Source organism: Papio anubis, chromosome 7 (assembly GCF_008728515.1).
Source record: "Papio anubis isolate 15944 chromosome 7, Panubis1.0, whole genome shotgun sequence".
Lineage (NCBI taxonomy): Eukaryota > Metazoa > Chordata > Mammalia > Primates > Cercopithecidae > Papio > Papio anubis.
In genome coordinates, this window is record NC_044982.1 from 157,858,850 (window position 1) to 157,877,948 (window position 19,099).

Below are 19,099 nucleotides of genomic sequence, written 5' to 3' on the forward strand. Positions count from 1 at the left end.
GCTAACAGTCTAGGTAGGGTCTTTCTTCACCTTTTATAAAGCCCCACATTCATGATAACTCATCAATCCACTAACTCATTAATCTGTTAATCCATCAATGGATTAATCCATTTGCAAGCACGGAGCCCTCATGATCCAGTCACCTCTCAATATGGTCACATTGGGGATTAAATTTCAACATGAATTTTGAAGGGACCAAACTTGCAAACCATAACATTGATCTTTAGGAGAGAGTTTGAGACAGGAATTGGCACTCTCTCTATGAAGGGCCAGAAAGCAAATATTTTAGGCTCTGCAGACCACACATGTTTCCATGGTGACCATTGACTGCTGCCACAGTGAGAAAGCATCATAGATGTAAATGAATGGGGTGGATGTCCTTCTATAAAACTGACACTGAAGTTTGAATTTCACGTAATTTTTAATGTGTCATGAAGTATTCTTCTTTTGATGGTTTCTCAACCTTTTGAAAATGTGAAAATCATTCTTAGTTCGAAGCTGCATGCCGACAGAAAGGAGCTGGGTTTGGCCGTGGGGAGACATTTGCTGTGCACACTAGAGAAGCTGGGAACGCCTTGCCTGCAGCCCTCCCCAGGCGGCCCTAGCCCCTTCCTAGGTGGGGTGCTTTCTTCTCACACTCCAGACATACAGAGGGCCTCAGTCCATGTCCAGAGAACATACGCGTGCTGAACCCTGAGCCTCTCCTGCCTTATCTCTCCCCAGCCGAGAGCAATGCCCCACCTTTCACTCAAGCAGGCTTCCCTTGCTCGTGTTTTGGCCCGTCCCTTCCCCGCGGGCACACATGCAGGCTTTCAGGCTGTCCTGTGGGATCACTGCAGGCTCAGTGGGCTACTCACTTACTGTGCTTATTAGCCTAGTGGAACACTTGAATTCAATTACATTTTTGCTTGTCTTAACCCAACTGTAGAAACCAAAGTCACACCTGCCCCAGGTAACATTTGCATTTTAGCAAATGCCTTTCAGGCCTTCAAATTGGAGCTAGTGGCCAGGCTAACTAAGGGGTACTTTTTGATAGCTTTATCCACCCTTAGAAAAATAAGCTGCTGAAGGTAGCTCCTGAGGCATCTAGAAAGGAAGATCTTTAAGCCATCACACTTGGTTGAATGCTCTTCTACCAACCGGGCTGGCAGCAAAGTGAAAATCCAGGTGCTAATTATAGACCATTTCTATTTCTGCTGCCAAGAAATGACTCATCTTTTCACGCTTCATGATGGGAATGACGGACAACAAAATATTCCTCTCTAAAATACTTGGGATGGTTGAACTAAAAAAGAAGGTTGAGGCGCAAGGCACATTCTGCCTTCTGCCGCGCTCTCTGCCTTTCTCACCTAAAGTCAGGCCCCTTTGCAACGCTTACTCACCAGCTCAGAAAGAAAGCTCAGAGATGGTGGCGCCAGAGGTTCCAGGAGCAGACTTCACTCTCCCCACAGATCTACCTTCTTGCATCTTCCTGCCTTTCGGAAACCTGGAGCAACTTTCATCTTTGTCTTGTTGCTGTATAGGAGTTACGGCTCTTTGTTCTAATACTGTTTAAGCAAAGCCCCCGAACCAATGCCTTGAGAGAGAGAGACTTTTGGAACTCTCCGGCATGATGCGTGCAGTCTGATAGTAAGCTTCTGGTTTTTTGTTGTTGTTGTTGTTTGTTATTCCAACTTTCATTTTCAGGATAGTGTCTCAACTAAGAATGTAAAAAGGGAAGGAAAAGAAATTATATTTTCTTCCCTACAAGAGCATGGGCTTTTCTATAGATATTTGGCTACAAAAACCCCAGATAATTCGAGCCGGTGTCCTGGGTCTTTGAAGCATCAGTGACCAAACCTGTGGCAGGTGCATCTAGTGCTCGGCTGTTTCTAATGATCACCCTGTAAGTGTCCTGTGTAAAGGAAGAGGCATTGTCTGCATGTGACCAGAGCTTTCACACATGAATGAGCCAGTGTATTTACATGATTCTTATTTGTTTCTAAACATTATGATCCTCCTAGAGAGAACTGAACAGAGAGCATAGGCAGCATCTACCCAATACCATGACACTCTCATCCACTCATGTGGATGGGATTGTGTCTGTGTATGTGTGCGAGGATAACACCAGCTCTCTGTCTTTTAACCCAGGGGCCAAAAGTGTTTCACTGATCAGGCGAGAAAGTGCCAAACCCTTGAAGCAAGGCGTGGCCATGGCCAATTTCCAGGCATTTCTTTAGTGGGTTGCTCTCTGTTCCTTTCTACATCAGGTTGTTGTTCATGAGTTGTTTGTGTTTCCATCGTTTGTCAAAGATTTTACTTATATGTAGTCCAATTCCTGTTAGGAAGGGGAAGGAATTTGGTCAGGAAAACACCATGGCGATGCTTGGGATGCAGATGAGCTACAATATCACGGTCAGCCACAGACGAGGTCAGCCATGAAAGAGGTCAGCACAGAGGAGGTCAGCCACGGAGGAGGTCAGCCACATAGGAGGTCAGTGACAGAGGAGGTCAGCCACAGAGGAGGTCAGCCACGAAGGAAGTCAGTGACAGAGGTCAGCCGACGAGGAGGTCAGCGACAGAGAACGTCAGTGACAGAGGAGATCAGCCACAGAGGAGGTCAGCCACGGAAGAGCTCAGCACAGAGGAGGTCAGCCATAGAGGAGGTCAGTGACAGAGGTCAGCCGAAGAGGAAGTCAGCCCAGAGGAGGTCAGCGACAGAGGAGGTCAGTGACAGAGGAGGTCATCCACAGAGGAGGTCAGCCACAGAGGAGGCAAATATATTTCTATGGGAGGAGGGGATTGCAGATCAGAAATTGGAGACAGTGGAAGAGAGGGAGGAAGAGAAGGAGATGATTAAGAGAGTTGAAATGGCATTTAGAAGAAGTGTGACCAGCGTATGATTTAATAGGTATCCCCATCTCCCAGATCTGCTGTAAAGAATAAAAATTGACTACACACATCAAGGATTTAGGTTATTTTTCTTGTGATGGTGAAGGGAAAATTAAATAAAATCGAAGGAAAGGACAGCATTCCACACCTGGTGAGACAGAGTGCAGAAGAGGCAGTGTGTGGTCGAGAACTTGGAGGGAGTTAGCGGGAGGAGAAACTGCAAGCTGGGTGTGTGCCTGGCATCTAAAGGCAGAGGAAAAGAGGCCCAGAATCCAGGCGCTGGCCGAGGATCACAGCAGAGCTGGCATTAGCAATCCACAGGTGTGTTCAGAAGAGAGGTGACATCTTTCCCTTGCAGCAGGAGTGGGCTAAGGAACCCACTGCCTCTCCTCCACCCCCGGGCTGAGGCTGGACATTTGCTGGGCTGCGCTTTGGGAGCCCCTCTCTGCCATGAGCTTCCTGACATCATTGCATGAGAAATGGCATCTGTCTCTCCAGGAGGGGTCGGGCTTGGCTGTCTGAAACCATCCTCCCCAACAGGAGGCAGTATTACTACTGGGATGGGCCAGGGCTGGACTTGTTTCCTTCCTGCCTCCAGCTTCCTTGCTATCAGGCCCCATTCTCCAGGCTGCCGTCTTGCAGCTGGTCCAGGCCAGGGTATTGCCCAAGGTTGGCAGGGGATCAGCTGGCTCTTGGGGACCCTAGGCACAGGTGTGTAGCCAGCGCACCTCTGGCCATGTCCCCACCAAAGGCCTGCTCACCTGGGACAGATCCGTTCTTCCCCAAGGCTGTGAGAATTAAGGAATCTCCTGAACGAGAAAAATTCATCTTGGATAGAGGAAGAGGAATCAGCTCACTTGAGCAAGCATTCTAACTATCTGAGGGGGCAAAACGTGGATGAAATGACCAACTGCTATTCCAAATCCACAGAAAAGATAGGGCAAATGAGTGCGAAGCCTTAAAAGAACAAGCCCCAGGGCAGAACGTGTTGACCAGAAAAGTAATCTTGTACTAAGGGAAGGTCTAGAGATCCCTTAGAACAATGAAGAAGAACACTCGCCATAATATGTTCTAAGACGAAGATGTGAAAGCCTTAAGTATTGGAGGGTACTTTGCAAGGGCAGGGTTGTCAGTTTCAGTGGGGTCCTCAGGCGGGAGATGGCCAGAGGAGAAGACTCACAGAACATAGGGCAAGCGCCATGCTGGCACGGAGACTGCACACACGGCAGCCCTCCATGGAGGACGGCTTGCTCCCTTCCCAGCTGGGACGTGATTCCTTCAGACTGGAAATATTTTCAAGAAACTTAAGTAGTAACATGTGAATGTTGAAAAGCCTGCATCTTTGAATAGCTCCAGGTGACACGTGCAGTTGCAACTTACATTTTCTGGCAAGTTACAGGAACCCGGATTGTATCATGCCTCCATATTCTCTCTGTATTGTTTTAGGTTTAGTGCAGCCCAAGGCCATGATGAGGCGGATTCCTGGGATTCACTTGGCTGTTTATTTTATTCACTGTCACTGAATCCCACTTAAATGCATAAAATCATTTTGAAACCTAACTCTCCTTTCCTGAAGTATTCCAATGAACTTTTCTACTTAAAATCCACAAAGTAAGAATGAAAATGGTGCATTGCGTATTGGGGTGTTCCCTGAAGTCTGAGCGGATACTTGTGGTCAAGCCAGAGAAAAACTGGGAAGCTGGAAGAAAATGGTGTTACCACAGTGGATGGGAAGCCGACCTGGCCGTCAATGTAAGATTGGCAATGCTGCGGCAACAGGGAAACTCAAACCCAACGGCTCCATGAAACAAAAGGCATTTCTCACCCTAACAGAAGTTGTGTCAGGTTTGTGTGACTTTCTAAGATGCTGTTATCTCTGCAGTGATTCAGTGACCCTGTCATGACATCATCTGGAACATATGCCTTCCTCAGTCACTATGGTGGGGAAGAGATGGCATGGTGAGCTATGCAGAAATGATGCACAGTACCTCAGCTCACACCTTATCTGTCAAAGCAAATCATATGACACAATAGAGTCTAAAAGAGGGAAAGAAGAAGAGCCCTGGCATGTGCCTGGTGAGCATTACCTGATGTTGGTGAGTATTAGTGATGCCTACTGCACCTTGATAATACGGAGTCGTGCTTGGGCGTGAAATGCCATGCAATCCTGATACCACTGTGTGAACGTCGGTTACTTCAGTACCTAGCACAATGAACAGTACATTGAAGTGGGCAAGTCCTAAGCTCGGATTGAAGTAGACGAAGGAAAAGTGATGGCTCCATCATCTGTATTAACTGAGATACTTCAGGCAAATTACTTAACTTCTCTGGGCTTCCATTTCTAAAATATATAATAAGGATGATAAAAGTAGCACTTGCCCCTGAGGGCTCTGGTGAGGCTTAAATGAGATGGTGTGTAATGCCAGCCCCACTACTTTCACCCGTCTAGCCCCGGCTGTCTGTGTAGAGTGATGCAGCTGGTTAGGCTCTAGCCCAGTGATTTGCATTTCACATCTGCTACTTCAGAGACCCGAACTCTAGGAAGAACCAGAAAAATACTCTGAAAGACAAAGGACCTTCGTATTGGAAAACAGTAGGTGGCTTTTCTAGCTGGGAAATGCATAGACAAATAGAACCACGATGGAAGATCACTGGGACAGTCTTGGAATCTTAGACTATGAGCCCCTGGAGGACAAACCTGTATCCTTAGTATCTAGAGGAGTGTCTGGAACTGGGAGGCCCATATCTGCCTCTGCACTCGAGTCCGTCTGTGGACCTGCTCTGCCTTCTCATTCTCCTGTCGACACAAGTGTTAACCAGGAAACTTAATTTAATACCACTAGATGCTGACCATAAAGACAGCTGGTTTCTATTCTTCTAATGTGGAAACTGAATTTTGCTCACCAACCAGTCATTGCTGATGGCAGATGCAAACACTTAAAGCCTTTCATACGTGGGCAAATTCACCCATTTCCCAGGTCTTTATATGGACACCACAACATGCCAGGCATGGGCTAGGGGCTCACGACGTGGAACAAAATCAATGACCCCACGCCACGGAATTCATAGCCTGGGGGAGGAAGCAAGTATTTACATAGAGGATAAAACACAGAGATTGAGAAATTGTAACTATGATTCTCCAGTCTCCAGAACTGTCAGCAACACATTTCTGTTGCTTATAAGCTGCCCAGTTTATGGAATTTCGTTATAGGAGCCTGAATGGACGAAGACACATGTAACACTAGATACAGTGTGATTCGATTCAGTAGCATCTAGATTCTTCTGATCAGGCATGCCTGATAATGCACCTGTACGCCCTGTAAACTGTTTTTGATGATGAGCTTTTAATTCATGCATATGCACGTGTTTACAAATTATAAACATATGCTATTGTGACCAGATTTCTCACCAGCAGGAATGTCCCACTGGGTGGGTGGTCTTACCTCCCTGGGATCCAGCACCCCACTCTGGAGGCGCTCCCCTAATAGTGTCCTGCCCAAGTTTTGTGTTATTAAACTAGATGGGAGGGGAGGGCGTCTGCGGGGTTCTCCAGTAAAGAGGCAGGAGTTGGACTGGTCTTTGTGATTCCTGGGCTGGCCAGAAAACTGAAGGACAAATGGACTCAATGGTCAGTAATGGCAAAAGAGTGAAGTGCGGGGATGTATGTGAGGTCCAAGACCATGCTTCTGGCCCGATGGGAATGTGGAGGAGGTCCACATTGGTCACTATGTGTGCTGAGGACCCTGGGCTCTGTGGAGAGCAATGGGGCAGCCAGGCAGGGAGTGGCCAGCTCCCTGTACTCTTCCCATCACAACTGTGTGACCTGTCGAACGTCTGCGTTTGATGCCGTCCTCCCTGGCCAGACACAGTCTAAAACCCCCACCCCAGCTCTTGCAGCTGCCCCTGTCCACACCTCCTCCAGCCTCCCTAACTCAGGAGAATGATCCCCCAATAACCCAGTAACGTGTGCCGCAGGAAGCTATTTATCCTTTCTCCTAGGGGAAGGGAAGCTGGGGGAAGGAGTAGACCCAATACTCAGACAATAATTCCTAAGAACAAAGGTTGTTTTATGCAGATAAAGTCCTCCAGGAAGACTCGAAGAACTTCCCTGGAGAGAATAGATGGTGAAGTCTGTCTAGGAGCAGGGAGGACTCCCGGTCTCTTCTCCTCTTTGATGGTTGATCTTTCTGGGTTATTTGATAAATCCCTAGGGAGGGGGTTTAAGACAATTGCATTGTTTTGGAAAGAAGCTTTTTTGGTCAAACAAAGAAACTGCAGAGGGAGGCCCTCCCTGTGCTTAGGGGTGGAGGACCAGACAAGGTCAGAGGGACTTTGGTTCTGAGGCAGCTTCTAAGGCCTCTCAGTGTCAAAGCACAGGTCCTCAGGGTATCACTTTCTCAGCCCAACACTGCCCTGGTGGATATCTCAGCTCCGCTTCTAGGTAACTTTCGAGCACCTCACAGTTTATGACCAGCTACAAATGGTCTCTGGAAACACGTTGGAAGTGCACAGAGAAGCCCCTCCAAGCCGCCTGCAGCGGACACCCCACTGGGTGCCAGTCTTAGGTGTCACTGCAGAAGAGCACAAGAACTTGAGAGCCCTGTACCCTGGCGAGAGCAATTTTCCTCCTGGAATAAAGGATTTCTTACAGAGAGCTGGCAGGGCGATGTGAGAAAGCTCTATCTGCCAGGTTTGACAGCTAGGTAATTTCAAATCGAAATTTCAGATTTGGCCTTCACTTGTCTTTCCTTTGAAATTTCCACTGCATTTCCCAGACATTTATTGAGTCCACTTGTCAGCTTGGGTGAAAAATACTGCCTACCCATCACTTTCTGATTCTGCCTTTCAGCTAAGACTGAATGCCACTAATGGGCCATTACCTGAAAGTACCGTGAAGGGTGAGCTTGTCCTTGGGAAATAAACCTCTGGTGTGAATTATTCCACTTGCATCTGACCAGCGTCAACACTGATGGCCTGTGGAGTGGGTAGGTTTGTATCCACTCAATAGTCTAATTACATTCCACAAATGTTGGTATCCTTTCCTTTGCTATCTCTGCAAATGTGAGCATCTATAGTTCCTGTTTCTCTTTTCAGTCTACAGAATATTATTATTTTTTCCCTTTCTTTACAAGCAAGAGCCCAAATGAATTTACTAGAGCTGACTGGCTCCAGTTCCTTTGGAACAAATGCTAAGTATAACAGGATCAGAACTAAGCACAAACAATTTAAAAGGATGTTTGATAGAAATGTTTTCAAAATTATGCTGTAAAAACTAGGTGGAGTTCACAGTTATGGATATAGTTTTGTCTGTAGAGGACAGGATCAAGTTTTACAGATGTGTTGGTGAAAAGACTAAAACTCTGTAAAATTGAAGAGATGTATTCTGAGCCAAATACGAGTGACCCATGGCCTGTGATACAGCCCTCAGGAGATGTTGAGAACACGTGCCCACGGTGGGCAGGTTACAGCTTGGTTTTATATGCTTTAAAGAGACAAAAATCATCAGTCAGTACATGTAAGGTATATATCGATTTGGTCTGAAAAGGCTGGAAAACCTGAAGTGGAGGCTTCCAGGTCATAGGTAGATTCAAAGATTTTCTGATTGGCAGTTGGTTGAAAGAGTTAAATTAATGTCTAAAGACTTAGAATCAATAGAAAGGAATGTCTGGGTCAAGATAAGGGATTGTGGAGACCAAGGATTTATTACGCAGATGAAGCCTCCAGGTAGCAGGTTTCAGAGAGAGTAGATTGTCAATGTTTCTGATCAGACCTAAGGAGTCTGTCTTATCAGCAGTTCAAAAAAGGAGGAGGGTGTAGTGAGACGTGTCTGGCTTCCCCTTCCCCTTATGACCCAAACTAGTTTTCCAGGTTAACTTTGGAATGTCCTTGGCTGAGACGAGGGGTCTGTTTAGATGGTTGAGGGACTTAGAATTTTATTTTTGGTTTACAGATGGGACTTAAGCATATATACAGAAAGTTGGTCTAGCATATGGCTGTTTACTGCCATGGCACCTTTATTTATTATGTCTCATGCAACAAGACCTTCTTTGGCAGGGCCTAAGCTTGGCTCACAGCAGGTCATGTGACGTGATGCTGGGAAGGTCGGGGGTGTTGATTTCAAAGCTGCTGCCAGGAGAAGAACCACTTTTATGGGATGCAGTATGAGTACTGGGGGAAAGATGGGTAGATGTAGGCACAAAGAAGAAGACAGGCATGCGTAGAGTACAAGTGAGGGCTTTGCAGATGCACGTCAACCAGGTGCAAAGCTGGTGAGCTTTGTACAGCTCTGCCAGCTGAGGCCAGGGAGTTACAGGGCATCTCAGCCCACACGTGGGGTCACAGGTGTACACACGGATTTGTATTCTAACCCCGAGTTTCTTGCAGGTAACAGTTTCTATGAATATGCTAGCACTTGGGAAAAACAGGAGGTCATGGCAGATTATATTTGTAACCAGAATTTCTTGCAAGTAATTTAGTTTCTATGAATATGTGCATTAACCTTGAAATAAAAACTGGGGATACAGATGAATATCATATACTAAGAAAACCTTGGCTACGAGAATTTTTATCTCTTTTCTTCCGTAGGTCCACCTGCTGTTCTTTCTCAGAACAGATGTCAAAGCATCAAAATGAACAATGTTGCGTTAGTTGGGGGTGGTTTGCACCTTCTAAACTGCCTCGCTTCCGCCTTTCCACCACCTCTTTCTAAAGCCTCCCTCCCCTCACACAAATAGCTGGCTCAGTAGTTGATAAGTAAAAAGCTTGCAGTTACCTTGAAATTCATAAAGCAGGGGTGTCAGAGTTTACAAAAGACCATAAAGCATATGGAAAATTCCTTTTATTCTTGGGACTTGTTATGCTCTACGAAGTTACCTGGAACACTGCGTTGGCCAATACTGAACTATTGCTTCTTGGAGAACACAAGGTCTGGTGCCTGCAGGTCTTTGGTTACAGCATTTTGTCAAACGGTCAATGCATAACCTTTTGTGAGTGTGTTTCTGTGGAAGGACCCTATATTTAACCTAGAGATACTGTTGATTCGTTAGGATTGAACTCGCCTCCAACAGCACTATAACTTGTGCCTGCATGAAGCTTGTCTGACACTTGTATTTTTTCCATGAGGCACATACCAGGCTTGAGCTTAGGAGCACTAGCCAGCACTTCATCCCCATGTTTGGGGCCATTTTAAACAGAAAAATCACTACCAAAAAGCACAAAAGTGCAAGAAACACGGCACCACACAGACCGTGGAAAGGACGTTTGTTTACAGCAGGAGACAGAAAGCAGGCCTTGTGCTGCCTCAGCTGGGAACGTGCCCACTGGGCAATTCAAATTCTTTGCCACTTCGTGTGTGTCCTCAGAAGACTATGAAAGTGCTGCCAGCATTGATTTTTGGGGCTACAAATACATCCTAGTGTGCAGGCCAGTTTGCAAAGAAGGAGTCTGAATATAGTGCATATGACTATATTTACTACTTGCTACCTTAGTCTGAGCTCTATAACAAAATACCTGAGGCTGGGTAATTTGCAAGAACAGAAATATCTCTCTCACAGTTCTGGGGGCTGTAAAGTCCAAGAAGCAGGTGCCAGAAGGTTTGGAGTCTGGTGAGGGCTGCTTCATCGATGGCATCCCCTCTCAGCTGCAACCTCACACGGTGGAAGGCGGAGGAGCAGAAAGGGCCTAAGCTGGTTCCCTCCAGCTCTTTCTAAAAAATAAGGTGCTAATGCATGCAGGGCTTAAAACCTAGATGACAGGTTGATAGGTGCAGCAAACCACCATGGCACACGTATATCTATGTAACAAACCTGCACGTTCTGAACATGTATCTCGGAACTTATATTAAAATAAAATAAAGAAAAAAGAATAAGGTGCTAATCCATGTTTGACGGTAGAATCCTCAAGACTTCATCACTTCCCCAAAAGGCCCCACTTCTTAATACCACCATGATGGGAATTAAGTTTCAACCTGAATTTTGGAGGGGACACCATCATTGAAACCAAAGCACTTGCTAACAACTGATCTTCCCAAAGAGTGTCCAAGAATATCAGTTCTCTCAAGGATCGTACCCAACTCAAGGTAGTATTCTACTTTGGATGGGGTGGTCTATTTTCGTCTCTTTTTCAGATAAGCAAATTCTATTTTAGTTCTCATAGTGAATGGGGGCTGATCTCTCCCAGGGTCTCCGTGATTCAGCCTCTTCACCGCACACTCCTATTTCTGGCCTGAAATTCTTTTGAGGTTGAAGCGGACAGACCAGGTTTCCTCTCTTTTGATTGAAGGATGGAAAGGCTGATGACACACACGCCGGGTGACAGCAGAGCAGCTCTGCACAACGGCTGAGGCTGGCCGCAGCTCTGACGAGCATGTTCTGGACTTCAGCAAGCTACAGAACCTCCCTGTGCCTCAGTTTAGCCACTTGTAAATGGATGGATAATAAATAGCACTGTCAGTCAACAAGGAATCCGGACTTAGGTAAGGAGAGACTTTATCCAAAGGACCAATGCCATTGAGGAAGGGGCTGTTGCTGTGGGGGACGCTTGGACCATTAGACCTGCACCTGTGGCAAAGGCCAGAAAGAAAGGGATTCTCTTTAATAGGAAGGGGTAGGTACGGCTGGAAAGAACAGGATGCGGTGGGAGGAGTGAGTGTCATGACAGACGAGCGGGAAATGTTCTCAGCGGGCAGGAAGGAGGGTGGTTCTGCCTCTGGGGGTAGGAGAGAATCCTGGCGACAGTTGGCCAAGTCAAATTATTGGACATTTTGTCCAGATTGGTGAGTGGGGACATAGTCCAGCTAATCATTTATGAGGGTCTGTGCCTGGCCTTATCCCGGATAAACAAGGGGGCATTTGAGAGTCTTAGTGAAGTCACAGGGGAAGGGTGGATCTTTGCAGTGAGCCAGTTCCTGGGAACAAAAGGATGAGGGAGAGGCCAGGGGGCTTCTTAACCATGAGGTTTCTGGGAGCGCAGAGAAAATTCAAACTTGTCATGGCCTACCTTAAAGGGATGTTTAGAGGATTAAAACTGGATACATGCAAAATGTTCGTATTTCTAGGATCCATTAAATTGATATAAGTGCTAGCTCTCATTATTATTACTCTAATACTAAGAACCAAAGGCACGCGTAGGTGAGCAGTTCCGACGGGAGCAGTGCAGCGGGTGGAAGGAGGGGACCCTCCCTGGGGGCTGTGGCTCAGACACATGGGGGAGCAAATGCACAGCCCCGGGACATGGGGGGATGTCATGAGAACTCATTAATGGTCATCTGAAAAAAGGTGCTTTGTGAATAGACTCCACTAGACGAGCACTGCTCACTAGAATATTAGCAAATCCATTGCAACTCGCTCGCCGCTGGGGTCCCTCCCGTCTCTGCTCTGCCCGCCCCGCAAACACAGCCCCCGCTGCTCCCTGGTGGCGAGCCTGGGTACGAGGCGTGGGGAGGGGAAGCCACAGCAGGTAGCAGTTGGGTCAGGGCACCTACAAGTCATTTTTGTTCTTAAAGCTCACTTAAAGCATTTATTGTGTTCATTTAAATATATTTTGACAGCCTGGGCAACATAGCGAGAGTACATCTCTAATAAAAATAAAAAAAAATTAATTGGCTGTGGTGGTGCACGCCTATAGTCCCAGCTGCTCGGGAGGCTGAGGCAGGAGGATCACTTGATTCTGGGAGATTGAGGCTTCAGCAAACTATGATCAGGCCGCTGCACTCCAGCCTGGATAACAGAGCAAGATGCTCTCACCCCCGCCCCCACCTCTCTCTCTCTCTTCATATATATATATATATATATATATATATGTATATATATGAACATATATATATATATATATGTTCAAATTGGGGGAGAAAGTGCTGGAAATCCACACCACTTTCTTCTAATGGCATTGCATTTTGAGAGGGAATAGACCGGACACCTAGAATTTAATAACATTCTCAAAGAACAAGCCATGGAAAGGCTGTGTGTGGAGGAGAAAGTACTTCTGTTTGGGTTATATTGGTCTCTTAGAGGTCTGAGCCCTGAACTTATAAAAATCTGACTTTTGAGGCTGAGGCGGGTGGATCATGAGGTCAGGAGATCGAGACCATCCTGGCTAACACGGTGAAACCCCATCTTTACTAAAAATACAAAAAAATAGCTGGACATGGTGGTGGGCACCTGTAGTCCCAGCTACTCGGGAGGCTGAGGCGGGAGAATGGCGTGAACCCGGGAGGTGGAGCTTGCAGTGAGCCGAGATCACGCCACTGTACTCCAGCCTGGGTGAGAGAGCGAGACTCTGTCTCAGAAAAAAAAAAAAAAAAAAAAAAAAATCTGACTTTTGAACTGAAAAAAAGGAGGTTTTATCCATTCACTTCCACAGAAGTATTGCATAGGGTAATCTATGCAATTCCTGCAGGATAAAGATTAGCCTGTAGGCCCAATTATCATAAATTCCTATTACTCCAACCGAAATGTGTTGAGTGCCTGTTTTGCAGCCAAAACGTCTTCCCTTTTCTCCCTGGTGCTGTGTTCAGCGCAGAACAACCGCACTTGGCAGCTTCACTCCGACAGAGGCCAGTGGCTGCTTAGAGGGCTGGGGCGTTCGGAGGCGCGTGCACCGAGCTTCTGCTATTCACACCCCTTGGTTTCTCTGAAAGAGAGTGTTCACTTGGAGGAATGGGTGTGCTTTTTGCTTACTGACAGCCTTTCTTCTCTTCTGAATCACAATTTGAACCAAAGGTCATTGGAAGACATGCTTTTGGGAGGGATATTCGTTTTGAAAAACAGACATAGCTCAAACCCCGAAGGCTCTCTGGATCTTTTGGTCTTTGATGAGCGGGTGGCCTCCAGGCAGGGGGTGTGCCGGCCGCTGTGTTTGTGCCCTTTGTATTTGATCTGCTGCTGGGGAGCTTCTCCCTCTGACTGTGTGTGCGTGGGTAGCTCGATTGATGTTTGGTGTGCCGGGGCTCATGGTCTCTTGCCCTCTCGTCTAGTTTTTATAAGCAATTAGAGAATCAGAGAGGATAGACTCCTTCTCCCCTGAAAAGCTGGTTGTGTTCCCAGGTGCACCCTCACCCCCACCCTCCCACCTACCCCTTCCTGACTCTTCCCTTTGCTTCTCCCCAGCACACATGCATCCTCTCAGGAGGCCCTTCTCACCCGGGACAAACATAATCTAAATAAGAAAACCCACATCCTTGACGGGCTCTGGTGCTATAGAATTCCTACTTTTATCTTTGCCATCTGTCTTGCTTCTCAGGGTCTCAGTTTCATCATCCGTAAAATAGGAATAATAATTAACAATAACCACGTCACAGGGATGTTATGCCGATTTAATAAGATAGAGTCTGGAAAGGGCTCAGAAAGGAGAAGCCCCCACTAAATGCTGACTGATCACATCATCAGCTAAAGCAGTGCCTCCCAGGCAGGCTTTCAGTTTCAAAGTGGACACTGCAGAGACATGGCCGCTTGATCTCCACCTCTGCTGGCAAGGCTGCAGGCCTCAGGTCAGAGTCCATGTTGAGCAGGGGGACAGGCTCCCTGCGGTTCCTCCTGCCACCCTCTTAGAACACCGCACACCTGGCCTCGAGGGGGACATGGGGTCACAGAGAGAGGGGCATTGAAAACGAGATTGTGAATATAAATTGCAGGTCAGGTGTTCCCCTGTATTTAGTGTCCATCCAAGTAATTGGGAGATTTTTTTTTTTTTTTTTAATAGAAAGGCACAAACTCCTGGCCACAACCCCTGCTGCAGACAGAGGGAGTCTGTGGCCCCAGTAGGATCCAGACACTGGTGCTGTGCGGTGCTGTCAGCCCTGCAGAGAAAAGACTTGTTTGAGGAAACTGTGCCCTGTCTATGGCTCAGCCTTCCAGGGTATCTGATTCTGGTTCTAAGGGAACTGTTTCACAACTCGCTAAGGTGCAGACAACTGACAGCAATGCAGAGAGATAATTCCATTGCAGCCAGGTGAGCTCAGTGCTGTGGAGGCTCAGCTGGCTCTCTCCTCATGGTGGAGGGGCCGGGCGTGGTTCTATCTGCACATTCACCTGCATATTCCAGACCTACACAGGTGTGGGTTCTCCGATTCTCCTTCCTTGTAACTGGTTGTAACATCTTACTAGTTCTCTCATTGATAATGAATTAAATAAATTTCTTAACATGTTTTATTTGATGAATGTATATGAAATATGATGTTGCCTTTTTATGAAAGTTAATTTCTAACCATGCCCTGGCGACCCAGCTCAGGGTGTCAGCGCTTGGCCTTCGTGGACACACTAGGACAGTTCTGTTTGAAGCTGTCGTTTTATGGATTGGTAAGGAATTCAGGAGAGAAACCTGCTGTTGGTCAGGTGTGCTGCTCCCCAGTCTTTGGGGCGCCAATGTTCTGCAGCTCAGCAGCTGGGATATCCTTCTATTCAAGGTGCACATCTAAGTGCCCAGAGAGGAGGGAGGAGAGGATGAGGACCGCAGGAGACAGCCAGCATCGAACTGCTGAAATACACCCAGCTTCACAGCAGGAGAGTCCGTGCAACTGGACTGGCCCCTGACCTGAATTTGGTTCCAAAACACATGACTTCTGTAAGATTGAGGAAAAGCCACCAGCAGTTTTGGTTGCTGCAACTTGTCATTGCCTCCCTTAAAGGGGTGTTCAGAAGATTAAACATTTTAATGAGTCTTGTCTTGGTGGGCTGCTGGGAAGCTTGGCAAGTGGCTTCCTAGGACTCCCCAGCCAGGCCAGGGTGGGTTGTGATGAAGCTTAGAGGCCAGGATTCCTGCTCCCTGACTGAGACCCCCAAAAGTCTCCACGGTGAGGAGGATCCTGGGTTCACAGTGGAAATTAGTGGAAGAGGGTTTGTGAGGAGAGTGTGGGCTTTGGAGCTGGGCCTTTGGCTGAGCCTTCAGCCTGAGTGTCTGCGGGCTCCTCTTTCGTGAGGGTGCTGTCCCTCTCTCGTGGGCATGTGATTGATCAGTACCACTCCCAGAACACACGGGTGTGAAGTGTGTGCAGCCAGCATGACTGTGGACAGGACCTCGCTGACGAGGAAGCTGGTGGGGACTCCCCGACTCTGACCTTAACCTTAGGTAGGCTGTTCTTCACAGGGGAGGACACCGGCATGGGTAACCACCACCCAACAGCAGAGGGCAGGAGGATCAAACTGCTTCCAGCAACATGTGTCCAAAGAGGCTGCAGGAGAGGACACTGACGGTCCGGGCGATTCGTTTGCCTGATTGTGAGATGTCCCTTGCTGATTTAAGATCTCATTCAAAGGTCACATTCGGCATGGCTCTTGTCAATGCACAGAACATTGGGGAATTGTGAAAAAGAACTGTGCTGAGGAAAATGTCAGGCTAAGAGAAAGTGGAGGAAGACAAACAAAAGGAATCCAGGGAGATGCTCATTGCACCTTAAGGGTTCCCTCTGTGTGCTGGAGCGGACACAGGCTGGTGCAGACTCTGGTTCCCAGATGGATCACAGAGCCCCTGAAGCAGAAGCAGGGGGCATGTTGGCAGGTGCGAGGTGGGGTGGTGCTGAGCTGCTCAGGGCCTTCACAGTCAACCCCTCCCCGTCTAGGTAGGAGGTGGGATGCCCCAGGGCAGAGGGAGGTAGGAGTCATCCCAGGAGTTTCCGGGGAGCCCATGAGCAGCTCTCCACAGCCCAGGCACAACGACCCTATAGGTGCATTCATGCACTTCTTCAAGCCATAAGATAAACACACATGGCTTCTCAGAGTGCTGGGCAGGTCTCAGGCCTTGCAGGGCTAGAGGGAGCTGGAGTGGTGGGATCTGGGGTCCACAGTGGCTGGAAGTAGCAGCTCGGGAAACCGGAAACCCTGGGAAGGGCAGCTGGCCACACAGAGCCAGCAGGTGTCCTTGGCATTGGCCTTACATTCTGGGAGAACAAAGGGCTGCGTCTTAATCCGGTGGGGAACTCAAGTGACAGGTTAACCCTGTCCAGCCTCTCTGTCCGAGGGAGCAGTTCAGTATGAGCGACCCGGGACTCTGGGAAAGGCTGGAATTCCATCCTCAGTCTCTGCTGGTCCTAGACTGAGGCCGTCACCAGGTCACCAGGCCTCCGTGTCCAGGGTTGGGGCATCCCTGAGGAAGGTGGCCCTGAGTCAGCAGGTGTGCCGCAGTGCCTTCCAGCATTGAGAAGATGGACGGGCCTCGCGTGCACATCTCCACCTGGAACTTGGCAAGGGAGCACTACGGGGGTTTGCGGTCGGCATGCACATTGCTGCTACTTCACTTAGCGTTAGGTGAGCGTATGGTATCCCAACCCTTAGTGCTGGGAGCGCCATCAACATATGCAATTCCAATGTGCTCCCTTTGTGCATGAGACTGGGTGCAGGCACAGGACTCCGCCAGCTGCTGGGGTACTGCTCTGAGCGTGTGCTGCCAGATCGCCTACTCAGAACCATGCAGGCCTTGTTCTAAAAATGATGGTCCCGGAATGTTGAAGAGTAATGATCTCAGGGACAGGGCTTTCCCTGTGTAAATATGAGTAGCTTTGCTAAGTGTCTGGAGACCTGTGATTGCATCTTTACAGGGCTCTATCGTGTATGGGGAGCAGGTGTATATATAACCGGTAATTTTATAATTTAGCAAACTCAGAGGAAAATAACAATTATTGCTATTTAGTGAGTGCTAGGTGTCCGGGACAGTTGTAGCACATTGCACGTTTTTAAAATTTATTTTTATTTTTAGTCGAGATGTAATAATCGTACGTGTCTCTGGGGTACAGGGTGGCGTTTCTCTGCGTGTATACAATATGTAGTGATCAGTGTGTAGTAATTAGCACATCCATCCCCTCAAACATTTTATCAGTGCTTTGTGTGGTGAACATTCAAAAATCCTCCCTTCTAGCTTTCAGAAATATATAGTAAATTGTAATTAGCCACGTTCACCCTCCAGTGGCACAGAGCAGCAGGACTCATGCCTTCCACCTGGCTGTGATTCGCGTTCGTGAAGCCGCCTCTCCCAGCCTCCCCGCCGTATTTACGATTTCTTATCCTCACACGGAAGCAGAACAGTGGGGACTATTTCCCTGGCTTACACTGCCCTGCTTCACACATATCCATGAGAAGTCCAGGCCTCCAGCAGCCATGGAATAGGACGGCTCCCATTCACACAGTGCTGGGAATGACGCATGAGGCACAGGCCAGGTTAGCCTCGAGGACCGGAACATGCAGCTCACACGTGGCCAAATCCGGAGCGAGCTCAGGTGTTCACGTCACCTCTCAAGGTGTCTGTGACTTGTCAAGTTATTGACAAAAGACCTGGGGCCCAAGGCAACAAAAATACCCATTCTTGATGTAAACTCTACAGGGATCCCACGAGCCACACAAACCCCTGACATTCGCAAATGCCATTTAATAACAAACTCTCTGTTTGCCCTTCGTAAAAGATTCGGAAATGGAGAATGACCTTGCTTCTCTACGAGTGAAGTCATAAGCGTGCATGGTCTTTATTTGCTGAATGGTAATAAAATACATCTTCATCCTAAGGGCCTGCCGCCTCACAGTCTTTCCATGAATCCTGATGATTCAGCTTGGAGCCAAAACCCATTTGAGGACAGTCACACTTTGTCTTTGTTTTCCAGAGGGATAAAGCTTATTTGTGGAAACAGACCTTGATCCATTTATCCAGACTGCAGGCTACACAATTCCTTTTCAGGTTGGAACGTTGTCTGTAAAGTGTTCTTAGAATTCTTCTCTGTCTGTGTGTCGTGCTCTTGCACATGTGCCTAGGACGTGTGGAGAGAGACTGGTCGACGCAGGGCTGCAGAAGCTGCCATTGACAGTCATCAGGGCTGGCCTCTGATGGACTTGGTTTCTCTGCCAAGGGAAAGGGCGTCAAGATGGCTTCTCAGTTCAAAAATAAAAAGCTTACACCTATACTTTAGGCCACGGGTTAGCAACATTTGCTTAAGTGGCTGGACAGGAAATATTTTAGGCCTTGTGGGCCAGCTTGTTCCTGCTGCCGGTGCCTGTGCGCTGTTGTCGCCTGTAAGCACCCGCAGATGGTGCAGACGCACGTGAGTGTGGCTATATGCTGGCACACTGCAGGTACGGAAATAGGCGTCAGCCCGTGAACCTGGTCTTAGTGACCCCTGTTCAGGCCTAAAGATTTCAGAAGCAGGTCAAGCATGATGGCTCGCGCCTGTAATTCCAGCACTTTGAGAGGCCGAAGTGGGAGGATAACTTGAGCTCAGGAATTTGAGACCAGCCTGACCAACCTAGCGAGACCT